The sequence below is a fragment of the Berghia stephanieae genome, chromosome 9, assembly GCF_034508935.2.
Source record: "Berghia stephanieae isolate SIO BIC M18660-M18661 chromosome 9, UCSD_Bste_1.3, whole genome shotgun sequence".
NCBI lineage: Eukaryota > Metazoa > Mollusca > Gastropoda > Nudibranchia > Aeolidiidae > Berghia > Berghia stephanieae.
Window position 1 is genome coordinate 12,549,653 of NC_088368.1, and position 20,000 is coordinate 12,569,652.

Below are 20,000 nucleotides of genomic sequence, written 5' to 3' on the forward strand. Positions count from 1 at the left end.
TGTAAGTGTACGATGCGGCGTCATATTAAGCAGAGAGAAAAATATATATTTTAAAAAAAAGTCATTCTGCCAAGAAATCAGCCTGTAGGGATCGAACACTCAGACCCGGGCCTTAGATTAACATGACTTTCAACTTCCCCATTCTCTCCCCCCCCCCCCTTTCTTTCCTCCCCAAAGTTTTAAACACGAGACTTCAAAGAAGACTCGGTACTGTGACTTTTAAAACAGTTCTATTTTTCCTCTAAAGCTTAGGATTACAAAACGTATTAACTCTGCGAGATATGACAAAATTATGTAAAACATCAAGGGATGCGAAATTCTATAAAGTTTTGTTTTGTGTAAATTTTCGACAGTTAGATTTCATTTTATCAATTCACAACAGCTCAGTAAGTAAAAGTATTGCTTTTAGAATAAAGCCATTCTGAACGCAAATTTGAGAGATTTTGAACGTAAAAATGATAAATGCAATATGTTAAAAAAAAAACAAGAAACACCCCCCCCCAAAAAAAAAAAAAAACAAAACAAAACAAAAAAAAAACAAAAACAAAACAACAACAAAACACAAAACAAGCAACGATGCCCTGTTTGGGTCATTTATTGAAAACAATAACTGATATAGCTGGGATACTGCACAGAACAAAACGTTAGATAATTCCCTAGCATATGATACCTATTTGTTTTCACTGTTTTAATTCATTGACAAGCTGTCTCCTTTGACACACCTTATTTTTTGTCAGTTACACTGTGCGATGTCATCTTGATCGATATTCGAATAAACATAATATGGTTTAGACTAGAACTCATAATACAGATTGCGCAATGTCGGAATGAGGAATATTTGGACCTTTTAAAGGACAAATAGGTTATCCCAACATTTTTCAAAAAACATATAACATGACCACTTTCTCACGCAAAGCCAAATTTCAGTCTACACATGCACACTTTGTAAGTTTTGCATGTTAAACCGTTTTGTCTTAAAATCTGAATTGTGTTTAAATAAAAGGTCTAATCTTTATCTATACCAATGAAGCTAAAATCACGTGACCTCAAAATAAAGCACCAGGGCTGCCAGATTCGGTTTCGCGAATTTTCGAGGACATTTAAAAAAAAAAACAAAACAAAAAAATTAGAAAAAAAAAAAAAAAAAAATTCCCCGAAAATTAACTGGCGACATTATTATGGTTAGAAAGGAGCTCATTTACGATGAACGAGTAGAGATATGTAGATAATATTAATATGGGGCAGTGAATGGTTACTTTTAGAGGATTGGTGGGGCCTTTGAAATTGACGTTTAGTTTGTTTAATGTGTTTCTTCTGCACAGTAATCCCTCTATCTACTCTGCACTCTCTTGTTTAAGGTATGTATTTTACAATAATCTTTACTTAATTGCTTATATTGAAATGCCTGGGTGGGGATCCTGACCTCCTATAGTGGGCAGGGATGTACATGCTGTGTCTTTTATCCCCCCAACCCGTTTTCCAATTGTTTCCTGTCGTTGTCTTGGAATGAGATTACTTGGTTTTGTCCTGGCCCTGGCCGGAGTTCCTTGGCTGTGAGGGAAACAGTCGAATGTATAGTTATAGTTTTGGGAGATGATATTTTTTCATTGTAAATCATTTCTCTGTTATGCATTGTATTATGTTTAGTTTACATATTATATTATATGATTTGTAAACATTTAAGTGTATTCCTCTTAGTTGGGACCCGTGCTCGTGTCTGGATGAGACTTTTAGGTGATCTCAAACTAAGTACTTTTTACGGTGTGCTCTTGGAATGAATCTACATCTGTTCCCTATTTGAACCAATTCCCCTTTGTCTCACCTTTTCTTTTGTGCTTTAATTGTAATTCTAGAACTTTTTATTACCCCATTTTCTTCCTTTTTACTGGCGCTGATATGACCTTAATGTGTTGCAAGCGCCGTAAAACCCTTAAATATATTTTTTTAAAAACATATTGAAATGCTAATTTATAATTATGTACGTTACTTCAAAATTCAGTTTTCATAGTGATTTCTGAAATTAAGTCCGTGTCCAAGAGACACCCCGTTTGGTTGGAGCGGGTTTTTTCAAACCTGCCTGGCAGCCCTGAGCACGTTCAAGGATGTTTTATAGGACACTGGACAATTCTAATTTGTTCCGAAATAGTTATCGATCTTGTCAAAGGTGTTATATTAACAGATTTTAGATTTTATAATACTTTCGTTGACACAGAAATACGTTGTTCCAAGTCGTAGTTGTGATGACTTCAAGGGAAAAATTATTCTTACAGGAATAAAAACGAAACGCAATTTACTGCGATAGTGCACATCTCGTACAACGTGGTTTTCGTCACTTGTTGTGCTTTCCATTAATCCCTAACCTAGATCAGAAGCGTGACATTTCTGTCATACTATGAGAAACAAGACAAAAATACATGTATGTAAACTATGGGAAGGACGAGTTTTCCGAACCAAATTTTAAATCCGTGATTTTTCAGAGTACTGTACAATATCTTGTATAATATATTTAAGTATTAAAATATATATTTAATGTTGGCGTCCAAGTAACTGTAAAAACATTATATATATATATATATATATATATATATATATATATATATATATATATATATATATATATATATATATATATATAATATATGCGTGATACGCCACTCGTCCTTAAAATCAACCATGTATAGATGAGGATTATCCTGATTGTGCTTACGGGTAATACCGACACTAAACCTTCCTTTTCATTTCACTTGGTGATTCGGAGTCCATCGTCTCTTCCATTAAATTGCATGTGCTACTCACGGTCATTTAGACGTCAATAATACATGACAATAACGACCATCGACTAGTTGCTCATTATGTCAGCGATGCCACCTTTTTTCCCCGGTGAGTTGACACGCGTCCAGAATTTCCGGCTGGAGTACAAATTTCAACCTGATTATTGACTGAAATTTATGAGCAATCGCGTCAATGAGATTGTTATGCCGGAATGAACGAGGTCAAGAAAATTGAGTTTAAAGTTAAAATTATTAGAGTTCGGAAAGGTACGAGTACATTGTTTTGAAGTTCAGGACACAAACGAACTTCGCCCTTCTCAATGAGGGCATTTATTTCAACTCCTAAGTTTATAACTTAAGCTTGAAGTTGAATGTTCAGTATTCATTTCGGCTCGTTATAATACTATTTTGATATTATTGGTCCGGCGTGTATCAATTTGCATGTCTGATAACCCACATTGTTTTGGTCTCATTGTTGTAATGGAAATACTCTCAACTCGACGCAAAATATTGTCCATTCCAACTATGTTTAGTCAAGCCCATAATTCAAATACTTGCGTTCGGTTATCAGACCTGAAATTATGTGCTCTTGGGATTGGTCCCATCGTCTCAACCTGATATTATTTATGCCATAATGAAGTAGACTCTTAAAAGTGTTTTTTAAGTTAAATGATGAGAAATGCGAACGTATGGCTTTTTACAATGTAAGAATCGTTTAATAATACAGACCTACGAACTGGTACGGTTTCGCATATATTAGTATGATTTTTGGACCCAAATACATGGATAAGATTCCAAATGATCTTGTAGGATTTTTTAAAAGTAATATTTTGATTTTTTTTTTCTCCCGCGTGAATGATGTTGAAAATTATACATTTGACGTAATGATACATACGACATGTCATACCTCAGCTGTTGACCACAGCATCACATTTTGTGCTATGACGTACTATAATTATAATTAATTGAAAAGTTATATGCTGCCTGTTTTCATGAACATTTTTCTTATACCTTTTTGAGGATTTTCATAGAATCATGCCTGTAATTTTATTTTATACTTTAAATGGCCCCAGGCCAACCTATCTTCTTCCTTTTAATCGTTGAATGATGTTTTGAATTCGTTGTATGAAATTAATTCTACGATTGGATAATGACTCCACTCTTTTGATTGGCTTAACTGGAGAGAGAGAGAGAGAGAGAGAGAGAGAGAGAGAGAGAGAGAGAGAGAGAGAGAGAGAGAGAGAGAGAGAGAGAGAGAGAGAGAAAGAGAGAGAGAAAGAGAGAGAGAGAGAGAGAGAGGGGGGGGGGGGGGGAGAGAGAGAGATTGTTTATTTGTCAGTGCTGGTGAATTACTCCCGATTTTAGGAAATGTGAATTTACTGTCAAACATATGTTTTAGGGTTAAAATGACGTGTCCTATTGGGGTGAATGTGTAGAATTTCTAACTGCGAAAACCCAATGTTTCTAATTTCCTATCGTTGTAGCTTTTGGGCATCGGTTCACACGTCATAACACCGGAGTGATATCATTCTACTTTGTTATCGTTATCTTCATAGTCATAATGTATACACACACACGTTATATTTCATCATCGTCGTCATCATCATCATCATCATCATCATCATCATCATCATCATCATCATCATCATCATCATCATCATCATCATCATCTTCTTCTTCTTCTTCTTTCCTGACCTTTCATAGTGGACAGGGAGTTACATACTGTGTCTTCTATCCCCATGTATCTGTTTTCCAACATGCTTTCTGTCATTGTCTTGGAATGAAATTTCTTGGTTTTGTCCTGGTCCTGGCCGGATACCCTGGCTGAGAGGGAAACACAGTCAAATATATAGTTAGTTTTGGGAGGTGATATTTTTTTCCTTGAAAATCATCTCTCTGTTATGCACTGTATTATGTTTTGTATATTATATATGATTTGTAAACATTTGAGTGTTTTCATCTTAGACGGGGCCTGTGATTGTGTCTGGATGAGACTTTTAGGTGATCTCAAACTATTTACATTGATGGTGTGCTTTTGGAATCTACATCTGTTCCCTATTTGAACCAATTCTTCTTTGTCTGCCTTATTCTTGGATGCTTTAATTGTAATTCTAGAACTTTTTACTATCCCATTTTTTTCCTTTTTACTGGCGTTTGATGTGACCCTAATGTGTTGCAAGCGCTGTAAAACCCTTAAAAACAAAACAAACAATCTTGTTGTTGTTGTTGTTGTTGTTGTTGTTCTTCTTCTTCTTCTTCTTCTTCTTCTTCTTCTTCTTCTTCTTCTTCTTCTTCTTCTTCTTCTTCTTCTTCTTCTTCTTCTTCTTCTTCTTCTTCTTCTTCTTCTTCTTCCTTCTTCTTCTTTCTTCTTCTTCTTCTTCTTCTTCTTCTTCTTCTTCTTCTTCTTCTTCTTCTTCTTCTTCTTCTTCTTCTTCTTCTTCTTCTTCTTCTTCTTCTTCTTCTTCTTCTTCTTCTTCTTCTTCTCGTTCTTCTTCTCGTCCTCATCCTCCTTCTCCTACTCCTCCGCCATCCCCCCATCCTCCCCTTCCCGCTCCTCCCCCTCCTCTTTCTGCCCTCGCTCCTCCTCTTTTCCTTTTTCACGAATAGTATCGAAATTGACGGGTATGACGAATAACCCATGGCAGACAAAATACTTCTTATTATATTATTATCATTGAATCTTTAATTGAAGTAACAAGGTTGTGAATACAGCATAAGCATGCGTTCGATAGGTCCACCAATTTGTTTTAAGAATAGATTTATACCACAGGGAGATATTCAACGACCGATTTTTAACGTGCAACACTGACGATAATAAAGTAGTCATCTTTTATTTTACACGAATTGCTTTGGGTTTGTTCGATATAAGTGTGTTCTATTGTCTATCTAGGACTGAGCGGCGTGCCAGCAATCAATTAGGATTGAAGAAGAATTGGATTGACTATCACCAAATGAAATCAAGAATCATCCACTCTGATTGATGCTCGATATCGATCTCTCTCTCTCTCTCTCTCTCTCTCTCTCTTTCTCTCTCTCTCTCTCTCTCTCTCTTTCTCTCTCTCTCTCTCTCTCTCTCTCTCTCTCTCTCTCTCTTCCTGTCTCTCTCTTCCTGTCTCTCTCGCGTGCCACAGACCCTGACACGCTTCACCATGGCCCCGACAACACCATTCATGACATAACGAGACTATTTCTTTCTTTTTTTTAATGTCTAGTTTCATCCACGTCGTTTGTTGTTGTTGTTGTCGACTTGGATCATAATATCGTCTTTTGAGCTACATGTACACGGGACACATTTAGTTTCATTTTTGCCATAAAACTTTAATTTCAAATTATATAAGTTTATCGTGTCCAATTGTTGTAAATTACCTAAGAGATTTTAAAGGAGAATCTATTTTGGACCTCAAAAAGTATGGACATTTAGAGAAGGGATAACAATGTATTCTGAAAAGGTTGTATGATTATTTTTTTTTTGGAGGGGGGGGGGGGGATGATTATTTTTCTTTTTGCTTTCATTCTTTTAAAAAATAAATATTTTTATCTCACACCATAGTTAGGGCTTGCTCCCAAATTGTTGACTTTGTTGATAGTGTAGTGCAGGCCCCCCGAGAACCTCATTGGAAGAGCGCTTGACTCACAAGATAGGTATTGGTGTCGTCCTGTTGCTGATTCATTTTTGTCTTCCTAACTGCTGTTAACATCGTTAAGCATTAGTTTTGGCCGCTGTGTCTGGAAATCGGTAGGGGATACTTTGAGATTGAAGAGCGTCCTATCCAAATGATACGGCGTTAAGCTATTTTTGTTGCCGTCTGTTTAACGCCACAGAGACTGGGGATAGATTCCGGTGCTTTTGGCTTTCTGGTTCTCATGGGCTACTGTTTTTGGTCCAATGTAGTGAAGGGGGATAGTATTATATATATCGTTTCCGAAAGAAACTAGACAGTTTTATTTCGCTAATAGATCAATACTGGTTGGAACAAATACAATGACGATATACACATATTTCGAAACTAGACAAAACTGGTTTTCTTTTGGTGTATGATTTATTTAATTTGTGTAAATTGTTGAAAAGTTGCAGATATTTAAAACCAATCCTTTAAAATCAATTTTGCGAAAGCGAGCACAGAATTGAAATCAGCACACATTATGCACTTCAGTATTTTGGACGTCCACTGTTAGAATTGATAATGCCCCAACTCTTTTGCCTTATTGATGATGTTAGCTGATTGACTATTTCTGCTGGTATAACAAGAAATTGTATTTAGTCTTTCGAATAATTCACCGAGTTTTATACAGCTTTCTTGTCTTTTTTGTTCTTGTTTTTTTTTTTGGTTATTAGATTTCCTTTCATGAAATCCCACATGTTGTGTTCAATGGGATTCATGTCAGGTTTTACCACTGGCAACTGGTTCATCACTTTTACATTTGAATCGTTTATGAAAGTAGATATTTGTCCAGTCTATGTGCCGAGGCGACATCAAACTAGAATATAGCCATTTGATTACTCTGATATCGAATAAACTGGACGACCATTGGTTCAAGAATTACATTGATGTATAGGTCTGAGTGAACCATTGGTTGATACTTATTAGCTCAGTTTTTCTACCACCAATTATCATTCCCCACACCATTACAGATTCATATGCTCGATGTTTGTTTTTACTACAATGATGATTGAAACGCTCACCTCGACGTGGATAGCACAAAGTTCGTCTGCCTCTGGAGTTAACTTCTAAAAAGCAGTTCGTCTGTAAACAAAATGCCTTCCCACATTTCTTATCGCATTCATGGAGTTCACGTGCCCATTTCAGTCGAGCAACTTTGTGCAAAGTGGTCGAATTAAGGGTTCGAACCACACTCACTGAGTGTGAACGGTTGGTGCGACAACTGCTGTGTAGCAACGCTTATGTGAAATAAATATGACATTTTTTTTGGTTGCGCATTTACAACATATACCGACCTGTTTGGTGGTCCGCATCTGCTCCTCACTTGCGTTAATAAAGGCATGCGATATGTCAACTGTAGGAAAAAATTGTCTACTCCTTAAATATATATACCACGTACCAATATGTTTTCTGTTTCATGAGATAATAGCAAATTCAAATATATAACACAACAATATATATATGTATATATTAATATATATAATATATATATTTATATATTATATAACATATATTTCCACACACACACACACACACACACACACATATATATATATATATATATATATATATATTATATATATATATATATATATATATATATATGTATTTGCGCGTGTGTGTGAGTGTGTGTGTGTATTTGTGTGAATGTATGTCCATGTCAAAGATATTTACACAAATATGTTTTCCTCTGGAAATAAAGACCTTCCTAGTCGAGGGTTAGGTAATTGGTGTTTCCATCAGATATATTTGACGCGGGCGAAGGTGTCCAGAAAATAAATACGTCCATAGTTCCTTATATAATAATGTTAATCATTTAGTCATGTGGGCATGCGTGAATGCTTTGTTTATTAATAGTACAGTAATACACTAGTCTTGAACCTTTGAATTTCGAACAAGTTTTCAATGCCACTGTGCGACTTTGGTGAGTATTTTACCTGAATGTATAACAACAATTGCATTGTAGCGGCCTCGCGCTGTACTAATATCGGGTAATTCTATTGATGATTGTCAATCGTGATCGGTCAACAAGACGAACCGTCATCTTTTGTTATGGAATGTTCCTGGGGCCAGTATTTGTCTACATGATTGTATGACGGAATTCCTCGTGGCAAAAGTAATGAAGTCTTGATTTCCGAGGTCAGCACATCGGTCGCTGACTTACAAAACAGCTCCCCCCCCCCCCCCCCCCCACCCTTCATCACTCTTAGAAAACAACTTACATAGCTGGACTCAGAAAACACTTTTTTTAAAACCGTTGCTGGACCTAGTAAACATCTCCCCCACTTACACTTATAAAACAACATTTATCCTCATTGATTGACTGAGAACACCTATTGGTTTTCTCATAACTCTGAGAATTGTTTTTTTTCTAATCACATATATCGAAGATATGACCCCGTCATAAAGTCTTAATCCCGAGAATTCTTTAGAACTTCTTTTGAAATCTCAAGTTTGTGGCTTTGGCAAGTTTGGAGTCGATCCATTGCATATGAGAGGCGATTTGGGGAAATGGTCCACATGCCGCATTCTACGGTAATTGAGTCATTGGTACAGTGTAAGTAAATAATCCATATTCTACTTTTGCCGTTTTTTTTTTTTTTGTTGTTTTTTTTTTTTCAAATTTGACTAAGTGTCGTAAATTCACTGAGCTACGACCATTTGAATAAAACAATATGTAAAGGAGTTTTAAGAAGAACGGCATAATTGCATTAGATTCCCCCCCCCCCCCCCTCTCATTTCAACGTTTTAGTGCCATCTGAAAAAAAAATGATTAAAATACTTAATTTTTCTTTTTCTTTTAGCTCTAGTTATTTTGGAGGTGTTTTAGGTCTCTTGAGCAGTGTCGATTGCCATAGGTTATCTGCCTTTATATTTCATTTCTTGTGTCCAGATGGCGGAAAGAAGTTTTCGTAGATGATTTTTTACTTCGATACTCCAAGTATTGTTCTTTATTCGCGATCATTATCTATCTATCAATTTGAAATTTGCTCACAGCAGTTGGTTGTTGAAGAAGATTGGTGAACGGATTGATTACCTCACGAGGGGTTAGTGTATGGGACCTTAAGTCATAAGCTATGGTCTCTGTCACATAGGGACATGAAATTGGCTAAACATTCTTTTTTCCGAAAATACTGCCATTCCTGGGAAAACCCTGTAATTGATTGATCCAAATTTTGTGTTCTTTATTCGCAGTTATTCACCGTCTACATCGCTTTCTAATTTTGCTTACGGCCGTTGATTGTTCATAAAAATGTGATGGGCGAGTTTCGTCATGACGTAGGGACTTTGTGAGTGGTACTTTAGTCTAACGCTGTGGTCTTTCTCGTGGTGGACGTTTTATTGCCGGAGGCTGGCACCGGAATCTCCCGCCCATCATCCCTGAAATGGTAATGGTTTGGCACGGGAGCTAGAAGAGGCCGACAGAAACGTTAGTGAATTATTCAATCACTTGCCATGTCGTTATTTTATACCATTAATGCCCGTCGACTTGGGCTAAATAATAATTATTATTATGGTTGACGCCGTGGAGTGTGTGTGCGCGCGCGCGCGTGTGTGGTGTATGTAGTTTGTGGAAGTGTGAGTTTAGTCTGGCGCCACGACATCGGCGTGCAGATGCCAACTTATCGCATTTTAAAACAAAAATTTTCAAGGTTGCGGTTTTCATTCATTGAGACAGTTGAATAGTCCAAAGTTCTCTGAGAGAGATTGGGGAGGTATGATTTCAAATTTTATTGATCACGAATTTTTAACAAATCGCCGTTTCGAAAAAAAAAAATGTGTTTACATTAAGATAAAAACCCATCAAAACACAGGGTAAACTGAGCATACAGTTTTGAATAGTTATGACTGTTTCGAGCTATTAATGCATCCTATCGAGCCACGGATAATTGAGAAGGCCTGAGGTGCTATTCTATTTATTTGTTTTCCTCACCTCTCATGTGCTGCCTGATCAATCTGACCTAATTAAAGTTTTCCACGACATGAATGAGAATGCCTAATCTGCCGTGCTCTGAAAATCAAACAACAAACACATTTAATTTCTTTGAACGCCCTTCAAATATCGGTTGGTTAGTTAAAATGACCCTTCTCTTATCAAAAACTCTCAAATTTGTTGAGTTTTTGACAGAATGAACTGGGTGGGGTTGCTGACCCATAGTGGGCAGGGAGGTACTCACCGTGTCTTTTATCTGTTTTCCAACATGCTTTCTGTCTTTGTCTTGGAATGAGGTAACTTAGTTTTGTCCTGACCCTGGTCGGATACCCTGGCGGGGATGGAAACAGTCGAATGCATAGTAAAAGTTTGGGAGATGATATTTTTTTCCTTGTAAATCGTCTCTGTTATGTATTGTTTTGTATTTTTAACATATGATTTGTAAATATTTGAGTGTATTTATCTTAGTTGGGTCTTGTGCTGGTGTCTGGATGAAATTTTTAGGTAATCTCGAACTAAGTATTTGATAGTATACTCTTGGAATTTACGCATGTTTCCTATTTGAACCAATTCCCCTTTCTCTTACCTTTTCTTGGGTGCTTTAATTGTAATTCTAGAACTTTTTACTATTCCACTTCCTTCCTTTTTACTGGCGATGATATGACCTTAATGTGTTGCAAGCGCCGGCGTAAAACCCTAAAAACAAAACAAAATGAGGGGATTTTGATCGATCGACTTAATTTGTGGGACTAATATTGTGGGAAATTATTGTTTTTTGAACGTTTTATTTATTTTATATTTTTTTCAGAGTACGGTAGTAATCGTGGCTAGTGATCGATCGTCTTCAATTTCTTTTAAAACTGGCCTCAATTCATTTGGGTCGATAATCGTAGTGGGACTGGAGTCAACCTGTGTCCGCTGTACTCTGAGAAAACGCATTTTTCAAAGTTTTGCCAAGAGACTCGTCCTTCAAATGACCTTGTTTCGTCAAAAAACAAAAAAAAAAAAACAAATACAAACAAAAAACAAGCAGACAAAAAAAAACAAAAAAAAAACATACAAGAAGCAAAACAAAAAAAAAAAAAAAAATTATTTGGAAGGATAAGTTTTATGAACAATATTTTTAAGATGTGTTTTTTCCAGAGCAAGGCAGTAAAAATGTCAACACCCACCTCCTCTCTCCCTCTCCTTTTTTTCCTTTTATTATTTCATTTTTATCCTATTTTTTTTAAAGTAAGAAAAGTAGAAAAAAAAAGAGGGGGGGGGGGGGGGAGGGGGATAGCTCAGTTATAATACTATCGACTCACAGGCAAAAGGAGAGCCTCCAATCATATTATTAGATTCAAGCATTTCGTATAGGTTCTTTATGTTGAATTTAAGAGTTAAATGTAACGGATTCCAGTTTGTTGGAATGGTATTTTCCTAGTGCTGTACAATGTTGACGTACTTTGATATCAATCTATAAGCACGATGAAGTTTTATCTATTCTGCCAGAGCGTTTTTCACATTTTAAACTGTTTTATCCCTGCTTCCAACATAATGATCATATCATTAATATCACAATCATTAACGGTTACATGGGTTAAACGACCTTTAACTTCCCTGTCATGCGCAGATATAAACAACCCTTTTCTCCTTGTTCTGATTCCAGATAAATAGTGCTATCTGACCAATCGATGGTGTAGTGCGCAAACAAATTGTAATTTATGCTATTATTATTATTCCATTCACTTTTACCATTTTGTATTCTTAAATTTTCATGGATGTGGGAATAAGGTGTTATAATACAATTATGATTTGTTGACCTCGAGATCTTTCGGCTCGCGTGTTTCCCGATATCGGTCAACAACCGTAAATAATCAAAATCACCGTAGATGACTTCTTTCATTGAATGTCAAGGCATTAATTGTTCTCAATCATCGACATCAATGTACGTTATTGATTTCTTTCTTTTAGATCTCTCTCTCTCTCTCTATCTCTCTCTCTCTCTCTCTCTCTCTCTCTCTCTCTCTCTCTCTCCCTCCCTCCCTTTCTTCTTTATTTTCTTTCCTTTCTATCTTTTTAAAATAATAAAAAGTAAAGAACATTCAGGACAAATGGATTTTGTTGAAAATTTGTGAAAAACTCTGCGTAAAATATATATAAAGGTTCACTTCGTGTGAATGGAACGAAAGAAATACAAGTTTGTAGTTGGCAGCCCCCATCCTCTGATCGCCCGGCGTGGTTTTTGTATTTTTTTTCCTTCCAGAGAGAACTAAATCAGTCTGACCAGATATTTGCTATAAATGTTATTGTTTTCCCCTCGTTATAGTTCTCACCCGACGGCGGTCACTTGAAGGATGATGACAGTGATTTGTCCTGACCAATTTGGTTGTTATTTCACAGTGTGGATCTTTCCAAATACTTATAGTGATTGTTTTTTCCAACAAATAGAATGGCTGTGTGTACACGTGTGTGTGTATGGCTGTTTTGATGAGCCTAGGAGTTCTACAACAATTCTGACACTTTGAGGCCATAATATATTAGCGCTTGGTTCGGTTCATTCATGTTTTATGATATGTACTAGTTGGCGTAGCGGCATGCTTGGCTTCAATACCTGCCCTTTGGTGAATAAATGTCTCTTTCACCCACTCGGTGCGGGTCACTCTAGCGCAAGCAGGACTATTTGCTCGAATCCTTGACCAGTTAACTGCCGTGCTCTAGAAAGATATTAATTTAAAAATTTGGCCAGAAAACTCGTCCTTCAAATATCGATCAATTTAAATGACCCTCACGAGATCCCAGGTTTGAGCGTTTTCGCCAAGGCGAATGTCATTTAAATCGAGCAATATTAGAAGGACGAGTTTTTCTGGCCAAATTTTAAAATACGTATCTTCCAGAGTACGCACAGTTAACTGGTTATATAGGTACCTTTGATTGCACTTGCTTCGATGTCGTAGACGAATGAACGATTGATAATTATTGATATTAAGGAGATTTGAAGAGCTATTTTCGATTCACCACACTAACACTAGTTGCTGTGTTTTCTATCCCCCTTTATCTGTTGTCCAATTGCTTTGTCTTTGTCTTGGAATGAGATTACTTAGTTTTGTCCTGACCTTAGCCGGGGTCCTTGGCTGGGAGGCAAACAGTCCATTAGTTATAGTTTTAGGAGATGATATTTTTTCCCCTTGTAAATCGTCTCTCTGTTATTGTTATATACTGTGATTTTGTTTCATTTTTAACATATGATTTGTTAACATTTGAGTGTGTTCCTCTTAGTGGGATCATGTGGTGTCTGGATGAGACTTGTAGGTGATCTCAAACTAAGTACACTGATAGTGTGCGCTTGGAATCTATATCTGTTTCCTATTTGAACCAATTCCCCTTTGTCTAGCATTTTCTTGGGTGCTTTAATTGTAATTCTAGAACTTTTTACTATCACATTTTCTTCGTTTTTACTGGCGCCGATATGACATTAACGTGTTACAAGCTCCGTAAAACTCTTAAAAACAAACATAAAAACAAAACAATAACACGGCTCAAATTCAAGTGTACACATTTCAAATTACAATATTTAACTCTGTCCTTACCAGCTATTTTTGGAATTTCACCCGAAAATTCACTCCCACTCAACACAAGAATAGACTTTTTTTTAAAACTCAAACAAACAAAAAGTAACAAATGAGCTCTACAACACTGTGTTTAGTATTTATAGCCGTAATCAAAGCAATTCTTTGAATTTTGTGATGTACAAGAGAAATCAGAATGAGAAAATTGTCGGTTGCATCGTAACGAATGTGACTATTTCCTATGAGTGGTAAGGAGAGGGTTAACGAGGAAGAGGAAAATAAGATAGGTAAATTTGTTTGTGAATGTTAATTATAAGATATAATTGATATATTCATCCTCTTGCTGGAAGGTTGTGATTTAGGCCTTAACTAACATCCTACATATTATGATCGTTCACTGTTAGATATTATTTATACTTGTTTATTTCCTTTCATTACGTATCTTTGTCTCCCCGAGTTCGTTGCGGGTTGACCTTGATTCAAGGTTCTGATAGAGTTCTTGGCTTGAGTAGACAGTGACGTCTATCACCGCCATCATCAGCCTGTGGCCTCTTGATAGAATTTGGCCTCATTTTGCATTTCTCGGGAATGGGAACGCTTCATTTGTACCCGGAACTTGGAACTGGTAACCAGTGTCCAGCGAGGTGGGATAGATCGGAACATTCAGAAATTCTTAGACTGTGGTCGGTTACGTTCACCAACACCGTTAATTTGGTAGGAATTTTTATTTTATGTACCAGGTTGGCAGCTGTGTGCATGTTTAAGCATCTTAAGTTATTTTGTTTATTTTACAACTCCGCTTGTGTATTGGTCTTTATGTAATTAAGGCAGTTGGATTCTTTCATTATTATTTTTTTCTTATCTGGAGTTTGATCTCATTATGGGAAAGTGTTATTTCAAAACGATTCAAATGATCCGGAACTAAAGCTGGTTATTTGACTAGCCCCTGTTATCTTATTCAACTTATTAGTATTGGTACTAGTAATTCAAGAAGCTGACTTTTATGTGTTGCTATTCCATGAAAGACACAATGATGGCTTCCAATCTAAACGAATGGATGTTGCATGTCACGCGCTTTAAACAAGTTTGGTAGATATTGCGCAATATTATAAATACTTAAGGTTGTTTTTTAAAAACATTTATATTCGTTTTTATTTACGTATATTATGCGCTGTGTTTAGTTCTTCAATAATTCTTCTTCTTTTTCTTCTTCTTCATCTTCTTCTTCTTCCTCTTCTTCTTCTTCTTCTTCTTCTTCTTCTTCTTCTTTCTTCTTCTTCTTCTTCTTCTTTCTTCTTCTTCTTCTTCTTCTTCTTTTCTTCTTTTCTTCTTCTTCTTCTTCTTCTTCTTCTTCTTCTTCTTTCTTCTTCTTCTCCTTTTCTTCTTCCCTGTTTAGTTTTCTTTTTCTCCGTCGTCAAGCTCACTCAGCAGCAAATGGGGATTGGAGGGTAGCTGGGTCTTCTATGAATGTTACGAAGTTACATCCCGTGTTGAGAGGAAATCATCTCTCCGCTTCGGAAAGTCTTTGGTCTAGGATATTGTTCCTTAATAATTACATCACATTGCTGGATTCAAAGGTTTTGATTTTTAACGTAAAAGAAGACAAATAAATTCAAAATCGTCAAGATCATCGTGTGCTATCACTGACAAAACATCCGAAAAATGATACGGCCATTAAAAAAATATGGCTATATTATTTTTTTCCCCCTTCTATTTCAAATGTCGCCGAATTAGGAATTTCCCGAACTTGTCTGTCAAAAGCCATTTTATTATGATATCTTGAGTCTTAAAAGGTTTGAAATTTTCGACAGACTCCGAGTCTTCTTAATTTATTGATACTATTTAAGTTACAATTTTTAAAATAGCCAAAGTGTTTTGTCGATTTAGGGTGGATGGGATGAGGGTGGAGTGAACATGTCGTGTTGACTTGGCTTTTTTCCTTATCCATCCTTGGATGGCAGATGGAATCGGCCGGGGGGGGGGTGAAGGTGTTAAATTGAGAGAGAGAGAGAGAGAGAGAGAGAGAGAGAGAGAGAGAGAGAGAGAGAGAGAGAGAGAGAGAGAGAGAGAGAGAGAGAGAGAGAGAGAGAGAGAGAGAGAGAGAGAATTTGTATTATATCCTGGGTTGGGTTCCCGCCCTCCCCAGGGGGGTACTTGTTCTGTCTTCTATCCCCCTGGATCTGTTATCCAATTGCTTTCTGTCTTTGTCTTACAATAAGATTACTTAGTTTTGTCCTGACCCTGGCCGGATCCTAGACTTGGGAGGGAAACAGTCGATTGTATAGTTATAGTTTTAGGAGATGATATTTTTTCCTTGTATATCATCTCTCTGTTATGTACTGTTATTTTTATTTTTATTTTTAATATATGATTTGTAAACATTTGAGTGTAATCTTCTTAGTGGGATCTTGTGCTTGTGTCTTTGTGAGACTTTTAGGTGATCTCAAACTCCGTAGACTGATTGTGTCCACTACACCTATTCCCTATTTGAACCGTTTCCCCTATTTCTTACTTTTTCCTCAAGTCCTGTTAATTGTACATCTAGAATGTTTTTACTTTCCAATTTTCTTCCTTTTTACTGGCGCTGATATGACCTAAATGTGTTTCAAGCGCCGTAAACCCTGAGCAACAAAAAACAATCACACGAAATCAATGATTGACGGTACATCAAACACAAGAAAAACTATTTCAAATAGACTGTAATCACCATTACGACACCGTGTCAACGTTAATGAAATGAATAGCGATTGTGACATCTGACATCGTCATCATCATCACGATCAACATCATCATCATCATCATCATCATCATCATCATCATCATCATCATCACCACCACCACCACCACCCAATTTTCATTTATTAATTGGATCAATGACAATAATGTGAAGGGAAATTAATGAATTACGTCCCAACGTGTAACCCATTACCCAAGTATACATTATATTAACCCACCCATACCGTAAACGTACCCATTGCCATGTTCACAAATTAGGCCAAGAATAGCCTACGCATTATACTGCACTGAATGGACGCAATCTCCTTTTAATGAAATGATAGATAGATAGATAGATAGAGAGAGAGAGAGAGAGAGAGAGAGAGAGAGAGAGAGAGAGAGAGAGAGGAAGAATGATGATAGATAGATAGAGAGAGAGAGAGAGAGAGAAGTAGATAGATGAGAGAGAGAGAGAGAGAGAGAGAGAGAGAGAGAGAGAGGAGAGAGGTCTACAAACTATTATTATTATTATTATTATTATTATTATTTATTATTATTATTATATTATTATTATTATTATTATTATTATTATTATTATTATTGTTGTTGTTGTTGTTGTTGTTGTTGTTGTTGTTGTTATTATTATTATTATTATTATTATTATTATTATTATTATTATTATTATTATTATTATTATTATTATTATTATTATTATTATTATTATTATTTTTAGTAGGTATTGGTTTTTGGTTTGTTAATTTTTATTATTTTCTTATTGTGTTTTTATTTTTCCCTGTGTTCAAGACACTTGGGACAGTTTTAGGGCATAAGGACTTTTTAATGGGTTTGTGACAGAGTGCGTTGGGAATCAAATGCCGAGAGCGATGAATGTATCCGTCTAAACATATTCAGTGGGATGCAGTGACACAGTAATGGACAGGATAGATGGATGGATGCACCGGCATTGCCGTATTCACGTGGTGCAGAACTTTAATTAATGGCTTGATTTAACCACCGAGATTGTTTGAAATGGGACGGCTGGGGGCGAAGTGTACTTATTTGCAGGCCTGATACGCCAAATTGTTTTTGGGTTCATCATTGTTTATATGTAAATACTCACAAACCAACGCAAAATATTGTCCATTACAACAATGCTAAATGCCTTTATGGGAGCGATCTATATTCCGGTTTTCGTCCAACCAAGTCATCATCAATCACATGATTTGTTGCTGTCCAACGATTGGATATTTCTATTAAAATGTAAACACTCTGCTTTGTTTATGAAAGTTGTAAACATATACATGTGTCAAGCTGAACAAAATGACCAATCGTGATGTTAGATATTTCGAAAGCTGTGAGCACTTTTCACTATTTGGGTCACTTTGAGCACATTTTGCAATGTGACCAATGACCTCGATCACATGGAAAGTTAATATAGATCGTTCCCATTGTGTTTGGTTAACAGACCTGTAAATATAAGCAAGTCGGCTTAGCGTTTTTTTTTAAAAGAATGTTAATAAAACCTAAATTTTATAAAATGAAATAGTCTGGTGTTACGTCAAATGCGTCAACTCTGTATCAGGTGTTTTAGATTTATTTTAAATTGGAGATTCCCATAGTCATCTTACTCGAGCTTTACCAAACATTGTTTCCATGAAAGTTGTCTTCATCATGGTGTTCATTGTAAGCTTGTAGCCTGACACTGACCCAAAAATTAGGTCAAAACACAAGTTGGCAACCACAAAAGAAAACAATTTGTGAATTGTATTCAATAGTTAAACCAAGGGATCATAATTTATTTTCATTGAGCGCTGTTAACAATTGACCAGACGGTGAGCTAATCTAAACATGACGTCAAAAGATAAGTCCTAGAGTGTCAGGCTATAAGTTAACGATTTGACACAACTGAGGGACAGAATCCCTTATACGTTGCTTTCTCTCTGTGTTTTGGGATGAGACATTTTACTGTGTTCGATTGATGAAACTAATGAAGTAGACGTCACTCAACTCTTTTGTTATTGTTTTTAGATCACCAGTTGGTTGATTAGTTCTCACCAAAAGTTATCAATCAGACTATTCAAATAACAGGTTACCCATAGTTTTGTGTGTTGGTACGTTTCATCCCGCGGTCTGATGCTGTGAGTATTTCACTTAAACGTATATCATCATTAGAGATCTAAATAGGTCTGTGTGAAACAGTGCCAGATAAAGCAGAAAGAAAAATAGAAAAATGAATAATGGTCCTACTTTGGAGAGAGATGTCTTTTACGTAACGTTTAAGATTGATTCTGGGAAGTTGTAGAAGGAGGTTTTTCTGAGATCTGAGTTGCCGAATAAGGTTCAACAGTCGCTTCGCTCGTAATGACGCATAGTAAATGGTTCTAAACTATAGGAACAATGACGGACGCCATTATCTCCATCACCGCCATTATGAACTACTTCTCCGACGAGCATAAAAGTGTATCCAAAGGAGAAAAAACATAAATCTGATCATGTTTTGACTTTTATACATTCTGATCACATGACTTGTTAAAAAGTTCTAGCCAGCATGAAGAATAAAAAGTACCGATTTTCTTTGTTTGGAACCAATCTGCTGGTTGCTGGGCGGACGTGACATCAGACTATTGAATCTTATTGGGGTGTATGGAACTATCAGTTCTTGATTATAGAAATATGAACTGATATACAGAGAGCATTGAGGCAAAGAAGCAAAATTTTGTAATTATAATCAATTCTGTCTCTGACTGGAAGGAAGCCGATGAAGGGCATTGGGCTTTACATTTTGTGCTGGTTCTGTCAGAGGGTCTGACACTATGGGCCAGTCTCGCTGCTTTGATCTTAGTCTTTATAGACGTGTAGTCCAGTTTGGAAAGAAGAACATCGGCAAGTAATGAGCTACAACTAGTGCGGGGCGGTCCTTGGCAAGCTTAAGGACCACGGTCCTACGGTCCTTGGGAAATGAAGCGAAGGACCGTCAGTAGGACCGGTCCTTTTCGACATTGACATTCCTGAGAGACTGTTGGAAATTCGAACCGGTTTGACCTTTGAGACCGTGGGATCGTTCATTCTTGAACCGTTAAAGACCGCTACACGATGAAAAACGTGGTCTACAGGAGTAAAACACACGGAGTAGTCACACTCATTTCAAATTGTAACCTAATTAGAGAAGAGGGGTGATGCCTTCTTTATTTGCTCACCGTACTTCATTGTTACTTCGATAATTTAATAAAATTTGAAATTTATCCCCATTAACGGAGATAATGGCATCGCCCAAGGCGTTGATCGAGTTGTTCGTGGCGTTGATACACACACGCAACTCCTACCCCCCCCCCCCCCCCCCCCCCCACACACACATTAGAGGGCAGCG

General features: G+C 36.6%; 1 protein-coding gene across 1 annotated transcript in view; it reads left to right on the forward strand.

Moving 5' to 3' along the window:
• Nucleotides 1-20,000, forward strand: part of LOC144979708 (G-protein-signaling modulator 1-like) — an 82,868-nt gene that overhangs the window by 28,630 nt on the left and 34,238 nt on the right. The gene's annotated exons all lie outside the window — the stretch shown is intronic.